This window comes from Dendrobates tinctorius, unplaced genomic scaffold (assembly GCF_039654945.1).
Source record: "Dendrobates tinctorius isolate UK_male_01 unplaced genomic scaffold, ASM3965494v1 ptg000016l, whole genome shotgun sequence".
Classification (NCBI taxonomy): domain Eukaryota; kingdom Metazoa; phylum Chordata; class Amphibia; order Anura; family Dendrobatidae; genus Dendrobates; species Dendrobates tinctorius.
The window spans coordinates 19,480,737-19,500,964 of record NW_027361684.1 but is presented as its reverse complement, the minus strand read 5'-3'; positions in this window follow the sequence as shown (position 1 = coordinate 19,500,964).

Sequence of the window (20,228 nt, the reverse complement as noted above, 5' to 3'; positions counted from 1 at the left end):
CTTTTGGAGATCCCCTGTTGTACCTAAACAGTGGAAACCCCCCACAAGTGACCCCATTTTGGAAACTAGACCCCCTAAGGAACTTATCTAGATGTGTGGTGAGCACTTTGAACCACCCAGTGCTTCACAGTAGCCGTGTTACAGAACCACTCAGCACCCAGAATATGTTGTGCAGTAATGTATCAGCAGTGTCCACCCTCCCCCCACCTTTGTAATTCCCACAGTAAACATCCGCAGGCTCCGGCCACCCGCGGCTTTGTAATGTATGTCTGACCTGACGCTTGTCTATTGGCCGGACCTCTGTATCTGTGTGATATATTCTGTGTCCTGTGAGTAAAGTGTTGTCAGACTGGAAATACATGGAGAAGCAGTGATCTTTTATATGCGCCCATGCACTCAGAGGAATTCCAGCCAGCGTCATTCATTCAGACTCCAGCCAACGAAGAGCGGACCTCCGAAAATACGGGGTGGTACTGAAAGAGGTACCCCAGCTTGGCAGACCCCGTTACACTGGTGGCAGACAGCGGGATTTGATACCCCTTCTACAGGAGGAAAGGAATGAATGGAAAATAACTACCAGAAGTTAAAGAGGACTACATTAAAAGATCTGGTGGAAGCCCGAGGGTTGATCGCCAGCAACAAAACAAAAGCGGATTTGATAGCAGCCATCATAAAACACGACAGTGCAGCACCCCCCAATGTGAACGTGGAGGAGACCGAATTCCAGAGGGAGGTAAAGAACAGACTGGCGTTCTATGGCCCAAACACTGCATTAGAGATCATACGAGAGGTGATGGCTGATGTGCGTACTGATCTGAAGGAAAAGATGGCCGAGCGGACCAGGATAGAGCTAGCCAAGATGGAGATGGCAGAGCGGACCAAAGTGGAGCTGGCCAAGATGGAGATGGCAGAGCGGAGAGAGGAGAGTCAGCGAGCAGGGGGAGCTCTGGCCTTCGACCAGGTACCTTCAACAGTAAGCCACAAAAAGATCCAGTACAATGCCTTCCGACAGTTGGGGGAGGCAGAGGAAGACATTGATGGCTTTCTGCAGGACTTTGAGCAGCAGTGTGCCCTTCATCAAGTAAAGCCAGAGGAACGGGTTCAGATTCTGGCCAGCAAGCTGACAGGCCGGGCAGCGGACACCTATCGCACGGTACCTGATGAGGACTGTATGGACTATGAGCGGATCAAAGAAGTGATCTTGGCCCGGTATGCGCTGACACCAGAGGCCTATCTCCAAAAGTTCCGCGGACTTATAAAACGCGTAACCGATACCCACGCTGAATGGGCCTGTAAATTACGGCGGTCACTGCTACAGTGGGTACAAGCGAGCCAAGCAACCACTAAGGAGGATGTCCTCCAGCCCTTCCTGTTAGAACGATTCTTTAATGGACTAAACCCCGAGACACAGGAATGGCTTCGGGACAGGCAGCCAACGACTCTTGAGGAAGCCGCTCGTCTGGCCGATGAACATCATGATGCCAGGAGGCCGCAGTTCTCCGGATCAAAGGTGGTCACTAGGGGCCCGCCCATGGACCTGGAGGGCCCCAAACCACCGAAGATTGTAGGGGGATCAGCTATAAACCCGGCCTACCACAGTCCCCCTGGGGCGCGATGCCACACCTGCCTTCAGATGGGCCACCTGCAAAGACAATGCCCCAACCGGACTCAGCATACCCAGTGGCCAAAGGCGGGAACAGCTACCTTCAGCCGGGCTGCTGTACACTGCTACCAAGGCGAAGCTGACCCGGCATTGGGGGCTACGACTAACCAAGGGGTGGAAGAGATGGAGGAAGTGCTGCATGACGTAGACCCCGTGCAGGCAGCCCGGGCAGATAATCGACAACAGCATCGACAGGTCGTGTGGGTTAATGGGAAACGTATGCAGGGACTAAGAGATTATGGAGCAACTTTGACCCTTGTGAAGCCTCATCTCGTCCGGGACCAAGAGAAGACGGACCGGACAGTGGCAGTCGGTGTAGCAGGGGGAGCCATACATCGACTACCCACTGCCAGGATTCACCTGAACTGGGGAGTCGGGGATGGCCTTGTTGAGGTCGGCTTGATGGAGGATTTGCCTGCAGACGTCTTGCTGGGAAATGACTTGGGGCCCATGTTGTCTGCATTCACGGTGGCCCCTCTGGCTGAGACCTATCCTGTGACCACCCGGAGACAAGCTCGAGCTGCGGAGGCGTAATCACACTCAGAGGAGGCCCAGGTAAGACATCCCAGCCCTGCACGTATTCCCATAGCCAGACACATTTCTTGGGCCACCCCAGATGAATTTAAGAGGGAGTTACTTGAGGATCCTTCATTGGAGGGATATCGTGGGAAGGCACAGCAGGGGAGAGGAGTACTAGAAGGGGAACAGTTTGTATGGAAGCAGGGACTCCTCTACCGGATCACAGAGCAGCACCACACAGGGATGAGGCCCACTATAAAACAACAGCTGGTAGTTCCCAAGAAGTATAGGCAGGAGCTACTGCGAATCTCTCATCATATACCCTTGGCCGGGCACTTCGGCGTCAGTCGCACCAGGCATCGTCTGACACAAAACTTCTTTTGGCCGGGGGTAACCTATGATGTTCGTCAGTACTGCCAGACCTGTGACAGTTGTCAGCGCATTGGCAAGAGGGGGGATCGATGCAAGGCCAAATTACGCCCCCTCCCCATTGTGGAGGAACCATTTAGCAGAGTAGCGGTCGATTTGATAGGGCCGTTAGCCACACCCAGTCCGTCCGGGAAAAAGTATATATTGACAGTGGTAGATTATGCCACACGGTATCCAGAGGCGGTTGCGTTGCCTAACATACTGGCAGAGACAGTGGCGGCCTCCCTGCTCCAGGTTTTCTCACGGGTTGGATTCCCCCGGGAGATTATCTCAGACCAGGGTACCCAGTTTACAGCAGAGGTGACCAACCAACTGTGGAAGCTGTGCGGCGTAAAGTCCATTAGAAGCGCCCCGTACCACCCGCAAACCAATGGGTTGTGTGAACGCTTTAACGGGACATTAAAACAGCTCATTGGGACTTTTACCGGGACCTACAGGGACTGGGAGAAATTCTTGCCACACCTCCTGTTTGCCTATCGGGAGGTGCCCCAAGAATCCATGGGGTTCTCCCCGTTCGAGCTGGTATACCGGAGACGGGTAATGGGACCCCTAGACTTAGTGCTGGAACACTGGGAAGGGGAGGGCCTCATAGAAGGGGTACCTATTGTACCCTATGTGCTGGAATTCCGGGACCACCTACAGAAGCTGACTCAGGCTGTACGTGAGAACATGCAGGCGACCCAGCGGCACCAGCGCATATGGTACGATCGGAGGGCCAGAGAGCGCACCTTGGAAATAGGACAGAAGGTCCTGGTGTTAGATCCCACTAAGCAGAATAAGTTTCAAACTGCATGGCAGGGACCCTACCAGGTAGTGGGGAAAATAGCCGACACAACCTATAATGTCGCCGATTGTGACGACCCCAAGGTTATCCGCATGTTCCACGTGAATATGCTGAAGCCCTACCGGGAGCGCCCTGAAGAGGTAGTTGCCATCTGTGCACCTGAAGCAGAGGATTTAGCCGGACTTCCTTTGCCGGATGTCTTAGGGGAAAGGACTCAGTCTAAAACATGGGACCAGGTACACTTGGGTGAAGACCTAGGCCCCCGGGAGAGACAGCAGGCGGAGGTGTTGTTGAGGCTGTGACAGAGGATGTTTTCAGAGAGACCGGGGTACACTCGCCTGGCACAACACAAGGTTGAGACCCAGGAGCAGACCCCCTTGCGACAAAACCCCTTCCGCGTCCCTGAGTCTGTACGAGAGGGGATGCGACAAGAGATACAAGAGATGTTGCGTTTAGGGGTCATTGAAGAGTCAGATAGTCCCTGGGCATCCCCCGTAGTGTTAGTGCCCAAGAAGGATGGGACTACACGGTTTTGTGTAGACTATCATAAGCTCAATGAGAAAACAGTGACGGATGCATACCCCATGCCGCGTGTGGATGAGTTGTTAGACCGGCTGGCGGGGGCAAAGTATTTGACCACCATCGATCTATGCAAAGGCTACTGGCAGATTCCCCTTAGTCCTGACGCTATTCCCAAGTCGGCATTTGTCACCCTGTTCGGCTTATTCCAGTTTCGAGTTATGCCATTCGGGATGAAGAATGCCTCGGCGACCTTCCAAAGGCTGGCTGACCGGCTTCTGGATGGTCTCCAGGACTATGCTTGTGCCTACCTGGACGACATCGCCATCTACAGCGCGACATGGGAAGAGCATCTAAATCACCTAGAGACAGTATTGGACAGGATCCACCAGGCCGGAATCACCCTGAACCCAAACAAGTGTCACGTGGGCAAAGCAGAGGTTCAATATTTAGGGCATTGGGTGGGAAGTGGGAAACAGCGACCAGAACCAGCCAAGATTGAGGCCATAGCCAAATGGCCCATGCCACGCACTAAAACCCAGGTCATGGCGTTTCTAGGGACAGCGGGGTATTACAGGAAATTTGTTCCCAATTACAGCAGCGTAGCCAAGCCCCTCACTGATTTGACCCGTAAGAACCAACCCCGCCAGGTAACCTGGACCTCAGAGTGTGAGGAAGCCTTCCGCCAACTAAAGGATGCCCTCACCAATACCCCTGTATTGGCCGCACCCGATCCAACTACATGTTTCCTTGTTCATACAGACGCTTCTATGTTTGGATTGGGGCAGTACTGAGCCAAGTCGGGCCGGACGGCCAAGAACACCCGGTAGCTTACCTGAGTCGGAAACTACAGCCCCGTGAAGTAAGCTATGCGGCCATCGAGAAGGAGTGCCTGGCGGTAGTATCGGCACTCAAGAAGTTGCAACCATATTTGTATGGACCACAGTTTTCCCTCCTAACGGACCATAATCCCCTAGTCTGGCTTAATCGGGTCTCTGGAGACAATGCCAGATTGCTGCGGTGGAGTTTAGCCCTACAACCTCTGGACTTCACCATCCACTACAGACCCGGCAAACAAAATGGTAACGCCGATGGACTAAGTCGACAAACGGAACTTGTACCAACCCCATAAACTTCGGTCATCCCCAAACCGATCCGTTGAGGATCAGACTGTGTATGCCGATCGCGTCGCTGAAAAGGGGAACCGTGTTACAGAACCACTCAGCACCCAGAATATGTTGTGCAGTTATATGTATATATAATAGGCTCCATGTGAGATGCATGTCCCTAATGTATCAGCAGTGTCCGCCCTCCCCCCACCTTTGTAATTCCCACAGTAAACATCCGCAGGCTCCGGCCACCTGCGGCTTTGTAATGTATGTCTGGCCTGACGATTGTCTATTGGCCGGACCTCTGTATCTGTGTGATATATTCTGTGTCCTGTAGGTAAAGTGTTGTCAGACTGGAAATACATGGAGAAGCAGTGATCTTTTATATGCGCCCATGCTCTCAGAAGAATTCCAGCCAGCGTCATTCATTCAGACTCCAGCCAACGCAGAGCGGACCTCCGAAAATACGGGGTGGTACTGAAAGAGGTACCCCAGCTTGGTAGACCCCGTTACAGTATCTAATTATCTATTTATGTGTTTTATAACTTATTTATCACTCATATTTATATGCTGAACTTTTTTTGCTATGTTCTATACACTGCGTTCCAAATTATTATGCAAATGATATTTTTCTATGATTTTCCTAAATAGTCAGTACAAATGACAGTCAGTCTAATAAAAGTCATCACCCGTTAGAGTATACATCAAATTTTATTGAAGAAACCTCCCAATGATAACAGTATAATCTCCAAAATGAATAAAAACTCAAATTGCACTGTTCCAAATTATTAGGCACAGTAGAATTTCTAAACATTTGATCTGTTTTAAAGAACTGAAAATGTTCATTTGTGGAATTTGCAGCATTAGGAGGTCACATTCACTGAACAAAAAAGCTATTTAACTCCAAAACATCCTAACAGGCCAAGTTACATGCTATCATAGGAACCCTTCTGTGACATCACCTTCACAATTCTTGCATCCATTGAACTTGGGAGTTTTTGGAGAGTTTCTGCTTGGATTTCTTTGCATGAAGTCGGAATAGCCTCCCAGAGTTGCTGTTTTGATGTGAACTACCTCCCTCATAGATCTTTTGCTTGATGATACTCCAAAGGTTCTCTACAGGGTTGAGGTCAGGGGAAGATGGTGGCCACACCATGAGTTTATCTCCTTTTATGCCTATAGCAGTCAATGACTCAGAGGTATTCTTTGCAGCATGAGATGGTGCATTGTCATGCATGAAGAGGATTTTGCTCCTGAAGGCACATTTCTGCTTTTTATACCATGGAAGACAGCTGTCAGTCAGAAACTCTATATACAGTACTTTGCAGAGGTCATTTTCACACTTTCAGGAACCTTAAAGAGCCCTACCAGCTGTTTCCCCATGATTCCGGCCCAAAACATGACTCCTCCTCCTCCTTGCTGAAGTCGCAGCCTTGTTGGGACATAGTGGCCATCCACCAACCATCCATCTGGACCATCCAGGGTTGCTCGACACTCATCAGTAAACAAGACTGTATGAAAAATAGTCTTCATGTATGTCTGGACCCACTGCTACAATTTCTGCTTGTGAACACTTTTTAGGGGTGGCCGAATAGTAGGTTTATGCACCACAGCAAGCCTTTGAAGGATCCTACACCATGAGGTTCGAGGGACTCCAGAGGCACCAGCAGCTTTAAATATCTGTTTGCTGGTTTGTAATGGCTTTTTAGCAGCTGCTCTCTTAATCCGATGAACTTGCCTGGCAGAAACCTTCCTCATTCTGCCTTTATCAGCACAAACATGTCTGTGCTCAGAATCAACCACAAATCTCTTAACAGTACGATGGTCACGTTTACATTTTTGGGAAATATCTAATGTTTTCATCTCTTGACCAAGGCATTGCACTATTTGATGCTTTTCAGCAGCAGAGAGGTACTTTTTCTTTCCTAAATTCCTTGAAACCTGTGCCCTGCTTAATAATGTGGAACATCATTCTTAAGTAGTTTTCCTTTAATTGGGCTCATCTTGTAAACTAATTATCACAGGAATTTGAGATTGATTTCAGTGATCCAAAGAGCCCTGATACACAATACCATCTATGAGTTTATTTGAAAAACAAAAAATTACATCTTTATGACACTTAAATCCAATTTGCATAATAATTTGGAACGCAGTGTATATATAATTTTAAAGAAAACAACAGTGTTATTATTATTCCCATTCCTTATACGTTTTTTCGTGAACTTTCTTCTATGCATAGCTCCCCGCTAATTTTAATATATTTTTAATTTATAAGTATTAGTAAAATTGAACTTTTTTTTATAAAAAAGAATCATTTATCTTTTTGTAGTTATTCACTCCTCTTAGTAGAGTGTGTAATATATAGTCTGTGGAACTAAAAGCTGGGAAAAAACTAACAAGTTATGAAACAAAGTTTTATGTAGTCAAGATAAAAAATGTTGGCCAGATTATAAACAATCCCTTTGATGTATACAATCCTATCAGGTCTATGCTTATCTGAACCACATTAACCACAATACAAAGAATAGTGATTGATATGCCAAAATCCATTGACCGATCTAGGGTGGTTGCAACTCCGAAGAATTGAGACTATTGGTTACAGATTTTCATGGAAGGACAATGCAGTTGAGTTACATTCATTCATAAGTATTTGCATATTTTTCCACTTGGCACTTGCCAATATCAATGTTTGACAAGCCAAGTGAGCCAGGTTTATCTTTATAAAGGCCACATAGTGATTACCGACAGTAAAGGTACTGTCACACTTAGCGATGCGCCGGCGATCCCGATCAGCGATATGACGCGGTCAGGATAGCTGGTGCATCGCTAAGTGGTCGCTAGTGAGCTGCCACACAGGCAGATCTCACCAGCGACATAGCAGCGGTCGAGGGTCGTTACCTGTCAGACGAGGCAATCCTGACGTCCTCCCGCCTGAGTCCACGCGTCGCTCGTCAGCGCCACAGGAAGCCCAGCAGGAAGCTGATGACGAGAAACGGCCCAGGGCGTTCTAGCGCGATCGGCGATAATCAGCGGGGGAGCCGGTCGGAGGTAAGTATCAGACATAGCGATATCGCTAGCAATATCGCTGCTACGTCACAAAAACCAGTGACGTTATAGCGATATTGCTAGCGATATCGCTTAGTGTGACAGGCCCTTTACAACAGCCAAGTGTTAGTAGAGTAGTAGAGTGAACAGCCGAACTGGTCAACTCCTGGTTCTACCTAGCCTCTCTGTGGCAAAACCCATTCACATGCTTGGAAAAATAAAGATATACAAGATTAAACTGTCTTAATTGCTTCCTATACTGATTTTAACACTTTTTTTGTTTAATCTTGTTAAAACAAAGTATGCATTTGTATAGTATATTTCTGGAGTGTTCTGATGAAGTTTTTGGAATTGTGATTTCAATTTGCAATGAAAACCTGCTAAAATTCCCAGCAAAAAGCAAGCCTAATGTTGATTTTTTTATTTTTAATCTGGAACTCAAAATATACAATCAACTTAAACCAAGCTTAAATTTTGTGTTTTTATTTGTATTTTTGCATTCTGTGCAAGCCGGGGTGTGGCTTCCTTCCCATGAGCTTGAAATTACATTTAAAGGCTTCTATAGGCTGGTTTTCCACAGGTCGGGACCCGGTCCTTATGTCTGCCCTTATTCACACACTGAGGTCAACTCTGACACATGGTAAGGTTTATAAGATTAGATAGTGTAGGACCATCCCAATCAGGGTCACCTTGTTGATGGTGGGACAGCTTTTATGCTATTTTTTATCTAAAACTGTATTACTAAGAACCCTGTGTTATTTAAATGCACTTGTTTTTTTACACATTTAGTTAGAGCAGGGTTTATGTTTATTTTGCTTCTTGTAGGTTTTGTATACTTACAGTAGGTTACATGCTCATTTTGTTTCTATCTTAGACTTTGTCTGTTTAATGGTCAGTGTGTACATGCTCCCACACATTTGAAAATATAGATCAGAGCAACATGCTCCTACACATTGCATGTATACCAACTTACAGTATACTCCAGTTAATTTCTTTTGGTTTTGCTTCAGGTTCTTGCTCTCTGTGCACGCAAAGGCGTGCCATCTCTTTTTTTTGAACCGGGCATTATGTTCATATAGTTTCCCATTGCTGGGTGTTCATAATTGGGCCCCGGTCTTGCTCGGCCCTCATTCACATTGAGGTCATTTTTGTCTCATGGTATGGTTTTAATATGAAAACTTAGTACCGTCCCAATTGAGTGCACATTGACATTAGTGGGATGGCTATTACGCTTTTTTGGTTAAAAACATTGTTTACTAAGTATGCTATGTTTTTTATATGCACAATTGCTTTTTTATTTGCATAATGCAGGATATATGTTCATTTTCTCTCTATGTTTTTTATATTGTATTTTAATTATTTGTACTATATGTGCAAACCCCCTTCATTGGCTTGTTCAGTAAATCAACACCTGAATTGTTCGCTGTGGTTTTGACATCCAATGAACACGATTCATGTCATTAAGAAGGATAATAATTCATCTGTAGCGTGTTTCATATCTACACTTTGTGTCTTGTTCATATGTTTTGTGGATTTTTCAATAAAGCCATCCATTATTTTATGTGGATTGCGAGAGATTATTATTATTATTATTATTTATTGTTATAGCGCCATTTATTCCATGGCGCTTTACATGTGAGGGGGGTATACATAAAAACAAGTACAATAATCTTAAACAATACAAGTCATAACTGGTACAGGAGGAGAGAGGACCCTGCCCGCGAAGGCTCACAATCTACAGCGGGATGGGTGATAATACAGTAGGCGAGGGTAGAGCTGGTCGTGCAGCGGTTTGGTCGATCAGTGGTTACTGCAGGTTATAGGCTTGTCGGAAGAGGTGGGTCTTCAGGCTCTTTTTGAAGGTTTCGATGGTAGGCGAGAGTCTGATATGTTGTGGTAGAGAGTTCCAGAGTAGGGGTGATGCGCGAGAGAAATCTTGTATGCGATTGTGGGAAGAGGAGATAAGAGGGGAGTAGAGAAGGAGATCTTGTGAGGATCGGAGGTTGCGTGCAGGAAAGTACCGGGAGACGAGGTCACAGATGTATGGAGGAGACAAGTTGTGGATGGCTTTGTATGTCATGGTTAGGGTTTTGTAATGGAGTCTCTGGGCAATTGGGAGCCAGTGAAGGGATTGACAGAGGGGAGAAGCTGGGGAATAGCGGGGGGACAGGTGGATTAGTCGGGCAGCAGAGTTTAGAATAGATTGGAGGGGTGCGAGAGTGTTTGAGGGGAGGCCACAGAGCATGAGGTTGCAGTAGTCAAGGCGAGAGATGATGAGGGCATGGACTAGGGTTTTTGCAGATTCTTGGGTGAGGAATGAACGGATGCGTGAAATATTTTTGAGTTGAAGTCGGCAGGAAGTGGAAAGGGTTTGGATATGTGGTTTGAAGGAGAGATCAGCATCAAGGATTACTCCGAGGCAGCGAGCTTGTGGGACTGGGGAGAGTGGGCAGTCATTTACTGTAATTGATAGGTTCGTAGGGGGGGGTCACATGAGATGGGGGAAAGATGATGAATTCTGTTTTGTCCATGTTGAGTTTCAGATATCTAGTGGAGAAGAAGGATGAAATAGTGGACAGACATTGAGGGATTCTGTTTAGTAGGGAGGTGATATCTGGTCCAGAGATGTAGATCTGTGTGTCATCAGCATAAAGATGATACTGAAAGCCATGAGATTCTATGAGCTGTCCCAGGCCAAAGGTGTAAATAGAGAACAGCAGGGGCCCTAGGACTGAACCTTGTGGGACTCCGACAGATAGAGGGCGAGGTGAGGAGGTGGTGTGTGAGTGGGAGACGCTGAATGTCCGGTCTGTTAGGTATGATGAGATCCAGGAGAGGGCCAAGTCTGTGATGCCGAGGGATGAGAGGGTCTGTAATAATAGGGAATGGTCCACTGTGTCAAAGGCAGCCGACAGGTCCAGGAGGAGGAGGACGGAGTAGTGTCGCTTGCTCTTGGCAGTTAAGAGGTCATTGGTGACCTTAGTAAGGGCAGTTTCAGTGGAGTGGTGTGACCGGAAGCCAGATTGTAAGCGGTCGAAGAGGGAGCAAGAAGAGAGATGGGAGGACAGTTCAAGGTAGACGTGTTGTTCCAGTAGCTTGGAGGCGTATGGGAGAAGTGATATAGGGCGATAGCTAGATACAGAGGATGGGTCAAGAGAGGGCTTTTTGAGGATAGGTGTGATGGAGGCATGTTTAAAGCTTGAGGGGAAAACACCAGTTGTTAGTGATAGGTTGAAGAGATGGGTTAGGGTTGGGATGAAGACTGTGGTGAGGTTTGGGATGAAGTGGGATGGGATCGGTCGAGTGCACAGGTGGTGAGATGTGATCTTGAGAGTAGAGTGGAGAGTCGATCTTCTGTAATGGTGGAGAAGTTGGTTTTGAAGGTGGAGGGCTGGGAAGTCGGGAGGAAGGGCTCTGGGGGTTGTTGACCAAAACTGTCCCTGATGTTATCAATTTTCTGCTTGAAAAATGAGGCAAAGTCTTCAGCTGAGATGAGTGGGGAGGGAGGAGGTGCTGGGGGGCGGAGGAGAGAATTGAAGGTGTTGAATAACTGTTTAGGGTTGTGAGACAGGGAGGATATGAGAGATGAGAAGTAGGTTTGTTTAGCTGTGGCGAGTGTGGTCTTGAAAGTAGTGAGGGACTGTTTGAATGCGATGAAATGCTCGTTGGAGTGGGATCTTTTCCATCTGCGCTCAGCAGCCCTGGAAGCTCGCCTCAGCTCTTTGGTCAGGCTGGTGTGCCAGGGCTGTCTGTTGATTTTGCGAGTTTTGGTATGTGTAAGTGGGGCAGCGGATTCCAAAGCTACAGCTATTGTGGTGTTATATAGAGCGGCAGCGTCATCCGCATTGTGTAAGGAACTTATATCTGTAAGAGGGAGGAGGGATAATAATAATACATTTTATTTCTATAACGCCGACATATTCCGCAGCACTTTACATTTCAGAGGGGACTTGTACAGACGATAGACATTACAGCATAACAATAATCACATAGATCATAACAGATACCAAGAGGAATGAGGGCCCTGCTCGCAAGCTTACAGTCTTTGAGGAAAAAGGTAGACACGAAAGGTGGGTGGTAACAGTTGCCCTGATTGTATGGACCAGCCATAATGTTAAGTGTGTAACAGTACAGACACACTAATTGGTCTAATAGATGCATAAAGCATGTGGGAACATGATGCGGGGAACCAGGTTATGGTAAAACTTCTGACTGTGCCACACAGGGATAGATTAGGTGAATGTGTTGAGGCGGTAGGCCAGTCTGAATAAATGTTTTTTCAGGGCACGCTTAAAATTGTGGGGATTGGGGACTAATCGTATTGACCTGGGAAGTGCATTCCAAAGAATTGGCGCAGGACGTGTAAAGTCTTGGAGACAGGAGTGAGAGGTTCTGATTATTGAGGATGCTAACCTCAGGTCATCAGCAGAACGGAGGGCACGGGTAGGGTGGTATACTGAAACAAGGGAGGAGATGTAGGGTGGTGCTGAGCCATGGAGGGCTTTGTGGGTGAGGTTAATAAGTTTATACTGAATTCTGGAGTGGATGGGTAGCCAGTGTAATGACTGGCACAAGGTAGAGGCATCGGTGTAACGATTGGTGAGGAATATGATCCTGGCTGCAGCATTCAAGACAGATTGGAGAGGGGAGAGTTTGGTAAGAGCGAGACCGATTAAAAGAGAGTTACAATAGTCGAGACGAGAATGAATAAGAGAAACAGTAAGAGTTTTTGCGGAATCAAAAGTAAGAAAAGGTTGAATTCTAGAAATGTTTTTGAGGTGCAGATAACAAGAGTGAGCCAGTGATCGGATGTGGGGGCAAAGGAAAGCTCGGAGTCAAGTATGACCCCAAGACAGCGGGCATTTTTCTGGGGAGTAATAGTGGAACCACACACGGAAATGGCAATGTCGGGTATAGGTACATAAGAAGTGGGAGGAAACACAAGGAGTTCAGTCTTTGACAGGTTCAGTTTCAGATATAGTGAGGACATGATGTTAGACACAGCATTTAGACAATCGCTGGTGTTTTCTAGAAAGGCTGGCGTGATGTCAGGAGAAGAAGCGTATAATTGGGTGTCATCAGCATAGAGATGGTACTGGAAACCAAATCTACTGATTGTTTGACCAATAGGGGCAGTGTCCAAAGAGAAGAGGAGGGGGCCTAGGACTGATCCTTGAGGAACCCCAACAGTAAAGGGAAGATGAGAGGAGGAGGAACCAGCAAAAGATACAGTAAAGGAGCGGTCAGAGAGATAGGAGGAGAACCAGGAGAGAATGGTGTCCTTGAGGCCAATGGAACGGGGCATAGTGAGGAGGAGCTGATGTTCCACAGTGTGGAATGCTGCAGAGAGATCCAAGAGAATTAGCATGGAGTAATGACCATTTGATTTAGCTGTTAGTAGATCATTAGAGACTTTAGTGAGGGCAGGTTCAGTAGAGTGCAAAGAGCCGAAACCAGATTGGAGAGCGTCGAGAAGAGTTATCAAAGAGAGAACGGATAAGACGGGAGTGGATCAGGCGTTCCAGGAGTTTAGAGATGAAGGGAAGATAAATGTTTCTTCATTTTCCTCTCATTACACATAGACCCTGTGATCCATGCGCCTGGTGGTGAGTGAGCTGGCGGAAAGCGTTGAGGCCATACCTTAGGGACACTTTTTAAAGGAAAGTACCGGTATATCTTTTTTTTTTCTCTTCCTTCAGTAGCCCTTTTTTTTTTGCAATTTATGCTTTTTATCAAACTTTGTGAATTAGTGATGTTTTCCCATTCTAAGTAAATATGTGTATTGCGTATGTCCATTGTGACCGGTTACATCACTAATTATCACTAATTATGCATATATACTCATATGGACATGGACATTGATTTGTACGCTGTGAGTAGGGCATAGGTGAATTTGGTGTAGGGTTTTAGGGACAATGAAGGAATGTCTACGCTGAGCAGGGCCGCCACAATATGTATTGCTTCTAGGGTGCCAACTTCTGCGGCAAGGCAGTTCCAAACAATGGGGCTGCTTAATAACTAATTCTTTTTCTCCTATCAAACCTATATCCTCAATAAGTCGTTTATATCTGGGTGTATTACATCTCATATTTTAAAATACACCACCACAGTCTTGTGTGTACAGTATGTGTTTAAAAAATAAGATTAAAGTACAAACGGCGCTGTGGAAGGGATAATGAGATGTACACATTCAAAAAATTGTATATAGTTGCTGTGTTAATGTTGTACTAAAAATGGATAAAAAGGAGAGAGATACAATGTCCCTAATAGGTGCTAATTATACAGCGCATACTGATATACGCCAGTGAACGCCAGAGAAGAGTCAAAAATATGCTGCAGTCCCATTGGTAATTAGGTTGAAATGCTGGGATCCATATAGCGCAATAAGACAGTTCGTACATACGGTAGATGATGAGAGGCATTTTATCCCTCTCCTTTCTATCCATTTACAGTACAACATTAACACCGCAACTACATTCAATTTTTTTGTATGTGTACATCTCTTTATTCCTCCCGCAGCGCCATTTGTATCTTAATTTTATTTTTTACACACGTTTATTCCCAGGCAACAGGTGGCAGTTGCTAATCAAACTAGGCAGCTGGGCAGACACATAGTGTTAAGCATCAGTACAGTCTCTCTAGCGTGTATAGGTAGTTCACTTTCCTTTTTAATGCATCTCTTATAAAATTAGTGTTTTATCCTTAATCAAGGGAATTTTCAGATGCTAGTGAGCACCTTAGAATTTTTTTCCCCATATATATTTTTCATACGCTAAAATAAAGGATAATGGCCGAAAATAGTGTGATTTCCCATGAACACTGTGATGAAATACTCCGGGATCGCCTTTGCTGGGGTCAAAGGTCACGTGCGTTCAGCATGAAACTCAGGCGCACAGCCGGGGTCCGGGTATAACTGACACTGGGTCAGGTTTATTAAAGGTGAAAGCAATGCATAAAGGAAATGAAAACATAAAACAAATCCTTGCCTGTCCGGCACTAACTAAACAAGGTACAACCTAACTACCAACTGGCGGGCTTCTCCCGTCCAGCCAAACCACAGTTACCATGGGCACTGCTTTCATTCACGTGTGTCTCTCACACAGACAAGCTCTCTGTGTCCCCAGGCTGAGACACTCACACAACCACCTGGCATCCTTTTATATCCGCCTCCCATTATTCATTAATATCCAGGTGAGATACAGACCAGACTAGGCCACATAGGAAAGGTATCTGGGCGAGATATCCCTGCCCTCATCCACTATTCCCACAAGATTCTCACATATCCCCCCCCTCTGCTCAGACCACTCCGGTCGAGCAATGACACCCGCCAAACAGTGCACTCGGGACAGGGCATCTGCATTCCCCATCTGTACCCCTGGGCGGTGCTCCACCGTAAAAGTGTAGGCCTGCAGGGCAAGGAACAACCGGGTCACCCGGCTATTCCGTTCCTTGTGCAAGTGCATCCACTTGAGAGGGGCATGGTCAGTGATCAGCCTTAACTTTCGGCCCACCAGGTAATATTTGAGGACCTCTAGAGCCCACTTAATGGCTAGGCACTCTTTTTCTACGACTGCATACTTTTGCTCACGTATATTCAGCTTCCTGCTGAGATAGAGGACTGGGTGTTCCACTCCGTCCCTCACTTGTGATAGTACGGCTCCGATACCGGTATCAGAGGCATCCGTTTGTACCACAAACTCGCTGCAGAAGTCCGGAGTCACCAGTACGGGTAGAGAGCAAAGGGCCCGTTTTAGGCTATGGAAAGCTTTTTCAGCCGCTAAATTCCATTTAATCATGACAGAGTCTTTCCCTTTGGTAAGATCCGTCAGGGGGATAGCGATGGCTGCAAAATTGGGTATGAACCGGCGATAATAGCCAGCGATCCCCAGAAAGGCTTGCACCTGCTTCTTGTTGACAGGTTGCGGCCAGTCCTGAACCGCTTGAATCTTATGGACCTGGGGTTTAACAATACCCCTCCCAATTACATACCCCAAATACCGGACTTCTTCTAGCCCGATGTGACATTTCTTGGGGTTCACGGTTAGACCTGCCTCCCACAGGTCGTCAATCACAGCTTGTACTTTCTGGAGAGGAGTCTCCCAGTCCAAGCTGTAAATGACAATGTCATCCAAATAGGCCAAAGCCTACTGCCTATGTGGCCTCAGGACTTGATCCATCAGTCTCTGGAAGGTCGCCGGTGCTCCGTGCAGTCCAAACGGCATATACACATACTGAAATAAACCTTCCGGCGCAGCAAATGCCGTCTTTTCTCTGGCCGCCTCCGCCAGAGGGATCTGCCAATACCCCTTTGTTAGGTCTAGGGTCGTAATATACCGAGCTTTTCCTAACCGATCTATTAACTCGTCGACTGTTGTGAGTTCATTCTCCCCTGCATCACTGAGGCCCGAGGAACTCCCTCTTCTGGTTAGGAGAGGTAGTGAGTCTGATTATCAGACACCTGAGATTAATGATGATGACTGGCTGGGTGGAGTCACAGACTGGATGTGAGGCTGCCTACGCCCATTCTCCCAGCGGGTGATTTCTCTGTGGTATCCTTGGATTCCAGTCTGAATTCCTGCTCTGCTAAAGCTAAGTTTTCTTCCTTGCTTTTTGCATTTTTGCCTTGCTTTGTTTTTTCTGGATTTCAGCCATTCCCTGCTGGGGTGAGCTGAACTCCTTAGCGCTTTCTCCTGAAAACACCAGAGTGCTGTTTTAGTTTTGAAGCTTAGTTGCTTCAGGGTCTTTTTCCATTTCAGCTTGCTGGCCTATGTTTTTGATAGGGTTTTTTGCCGATTGCAGACAGCAGCTTTCCTTTCCTTTCCTGTTTAGATTAGATTGGGCCCCAACGTTTGCTCAGCCTATCTTTCTATCTGTGTCAGTGTTTTTTCATCTTGCTTCACCGTCATTATATGTTGGGGGCTGCCTTTTACTTTGGGGTCTGCTCTGGGGCAGTTTAGATTTCCCTTTCTATCTTTAGGCTATATATTTCTCCGGCTGTGTCCGAGGGGTCTAGGGCACCGTAGGTACCCCCCACGGCTACTGCTAGTTGTGTTGATAGGTTCAGGGGTCTGCAATCGGATAGTTGCCAGCTCCTCTGGTTTTCTGGACGTAGCTTCTATTTTTGTGTCTGCCTCCTACGGTCACTCAATCATAACAGTCAACCCGGAGTATAGGGTAGGCATCAAATGTTGAGACCGCATTCAGTTTCCTGAAGTCATTGCAGAACCGGATGGTGCCGTCCAGTTTAGGAATTAACACAATCGGGCTGGACCAAGCACTGTTCGATTCCTCAATGACACCTAACTCTAACATTGCCTTCACTTCTCAGGAAACGGCTTCACGGCGCGCTTCCGGAATTCTGTAGGGTTTCACGTGAACTGTGACACCAGGTTCCGTTAAGATGTCATGTTTCATTAGCATAGTCTGCCCGGGTTTTTCTGAGAAAAACTTTTGGTTGTGAAGTAGAAACTGCCTGACCTCAGTCTTTTGCCGCTCTGAGAGAGTCTCTGCAACCCGTACCTCCGGTACAGTATGCGAGCAGACGGGACGGGCCATCTCCGCTGACAAGGCAGACCGATCTTTCCAGGGTTTTATCAGATTTACATGATAAACCTGTTCAGGTTTCCGTTTACCTGCCTGGTATACTTTGCAGTTTACTTCACCAACTCTTTCCTTAATCTCAAAGGGGCCCTGCCACTCTGCTAGGAACTTACTGTCCACCGTGGGGACCAGGATCAACACCCTATCTCCGGGTGCAAACATACGGATCTTGGCGCCCCTATCATAGATTCTTTTTTGGGCTCCATGAGCCTGCATCATGTGTTCTTTGATGATAGGCACAACAACCGCAATACGGTCCTGCATTTGGGATACGTGATCTATCACCGTTTTAAACGGAGTGACCTGACCCACCCAGGTTTCTTTGGCGACGTCTAACAGTCCGCGAGGACGTCGGGCGTACAATAACTCGAAAGGCGAGAATCCCGTGGAAGACTGGGGCACTTCCCTGATGGCAAAAAGCAAATATGGAAGTAAATAGTCCCAGTTATTCCCATCCTTGTCTATCGCCTTTCTCAGCATCTGCTTCAGAGTTTTATTGAACCGTTCGACCAACCCGTCTGTTTGAGGGTGATACACGGATGTGCGTAACGGTTCGATTTGTAACAACCAGCAGAGCTCCTTCATTACCCTGGACATAAAGGGAGTCCCCTGGTCGGTGAGTATCTGTTTTGGTATACCGACCCGACTAAACACATGCACCTGTTCCTTGGCAATCGTCTTGGTGGCCGTGTTACGCAAAGGGATGGCCTCCGGGTAACGAGTGGCATAATCCAAGAGGACCAGGATATGTTGGTGTCCACTTGAAGACCGTGGAAGGGGCCCAACTAAATCCATCCCAATCCTCTCAAACGGGACCTCAATAATAGGTAGGGGTACCAAAGGGCTACAGAACCGGGGCTTAGGCGCAGAGGCTTGGCAGTCAGGACAAGACTCACAATATACACGAATATCGTGATGCATGCCTGGCCAAACAAAACAGTGTAATATCCTTTCGGTGGTTTTCTGGACTCCCAGGTGACCTCCCATCACATGTCCGTGGGCCAGGTCCAGCACCTGCCGCCGGTAGGGTTTTGGCACGACTAATAGTTGCACCGTATCTTCCCCCTTTTTCTCTATCTGATATAGTAAATCATTCTCCAGGACCATGTAAGGATATGCCAGCCTAGAGCCAGGTTCTACGGGTACCCCATTTATCACTTTTACATTTGTCCTAGCCTGAGAAAGGGCAGGATCCTTTATTTGCTCGCTTTGGAAGTCATCTTTCTGAACTTCCAAATCCGGCAAACGGAGAGGTGGACGGCTGTCGGCCTCCTCCTCTTCCCTGGTCTCCTCTGTATCACCCGCCATGACTGAAAACGGGAACTGCAGGTCATTTCCAGCAGACTCTTCCGCCGAGTCTTCCGGGGGACCTCATCCAGGGGTTCGGGACCCACACACGCCTTGGGAGAAGAACCATGAACACTATTACCCTGGGGCATCAACTGATTCTCCCACAATTGCCAGAAGTGGGGAAAGTCCCGGCCCAAGATAACCTCATGCAATAGCGCAGGGACGAGTCCCACTTTAAGTTGCACAGACCCATAGGAAGTAGTAATGCATATGACCGTGGTGTGGTACGAACAGGTGTCTCCATGCACACACGTTACAGAAAATTTGTCTGATGGTCCAGTTGGGGCTGACTCCAGACTGGCCTTCACCAGAGTCACCACACTTCCTGAGTCTAAAAATGCCACCACATTTTTGCCATCAACAGTTAAATCACACAAGTGTTTTTCCACATCCTTTTGACCGGCATTCACACTCACTGCCCGTGCAACCATAGACATGCGGTTTTTAGAGTCTGTGACGTCGCACTGCATGGGTTCAGCAGTGACCGGACAGTTCGCAGCAATGTGGCCCATCTCTTGGCAGCGGAAACACCTAACGGGCCCCTTGCTTAGACCATAGTTCGTTACTCTCGGCCTCGCAGTGCGGGCAGTCCCGTTTTCCTCCCCCACTGTCTTAGGGACTTTTCTTTCTCCCCTACTCCCTGGAACAGTCTTACCGGTTCCACGTGGAGATGATGAAGAACGAGGTGGGGTAGCGTCGTCTCGGAGTCCTTCCGCCTCGGAGTAACGTTCAACCAGATCCACCAGTTGATCTACCGTCGTAGGATTTCCATGGCTTACCCACTTCCTCAGGGCTGGCGGTAGAGCTCTCAGGTACTTGTCCATGACGACTCTCTGGATTATCTATGGCGCTGTCAGCACCTCGGGTTGTAGCCACTTCTTCGTCACGTGGATCAGGTCGAACATCTGTGACCGCGGTGGTTTATCCAGCTGATAAGTCCATTGATGCACTCTCTGTGCACGGACAGCGGTCGTCACTCCCAGCCGGGCCAAGATCTCGGCTTTCAGTTTGTCAAAGTCCTGCGCGGCTTCAGGTTCTAAGTCATAATAAGCCTTTTGGGCCTCACCGGAAAGAAAAGGGGCAATCCGGCCAGCCCATCGTGCCTTCGGCCATTTTTCTCGCACCGTCGTCCGTTCAAGCGTGGTCAGCTATGCCTCGACGTCATCTTTGGTCGTCATCTTCTGCCAGTACCGACTCACGTGAATCACTC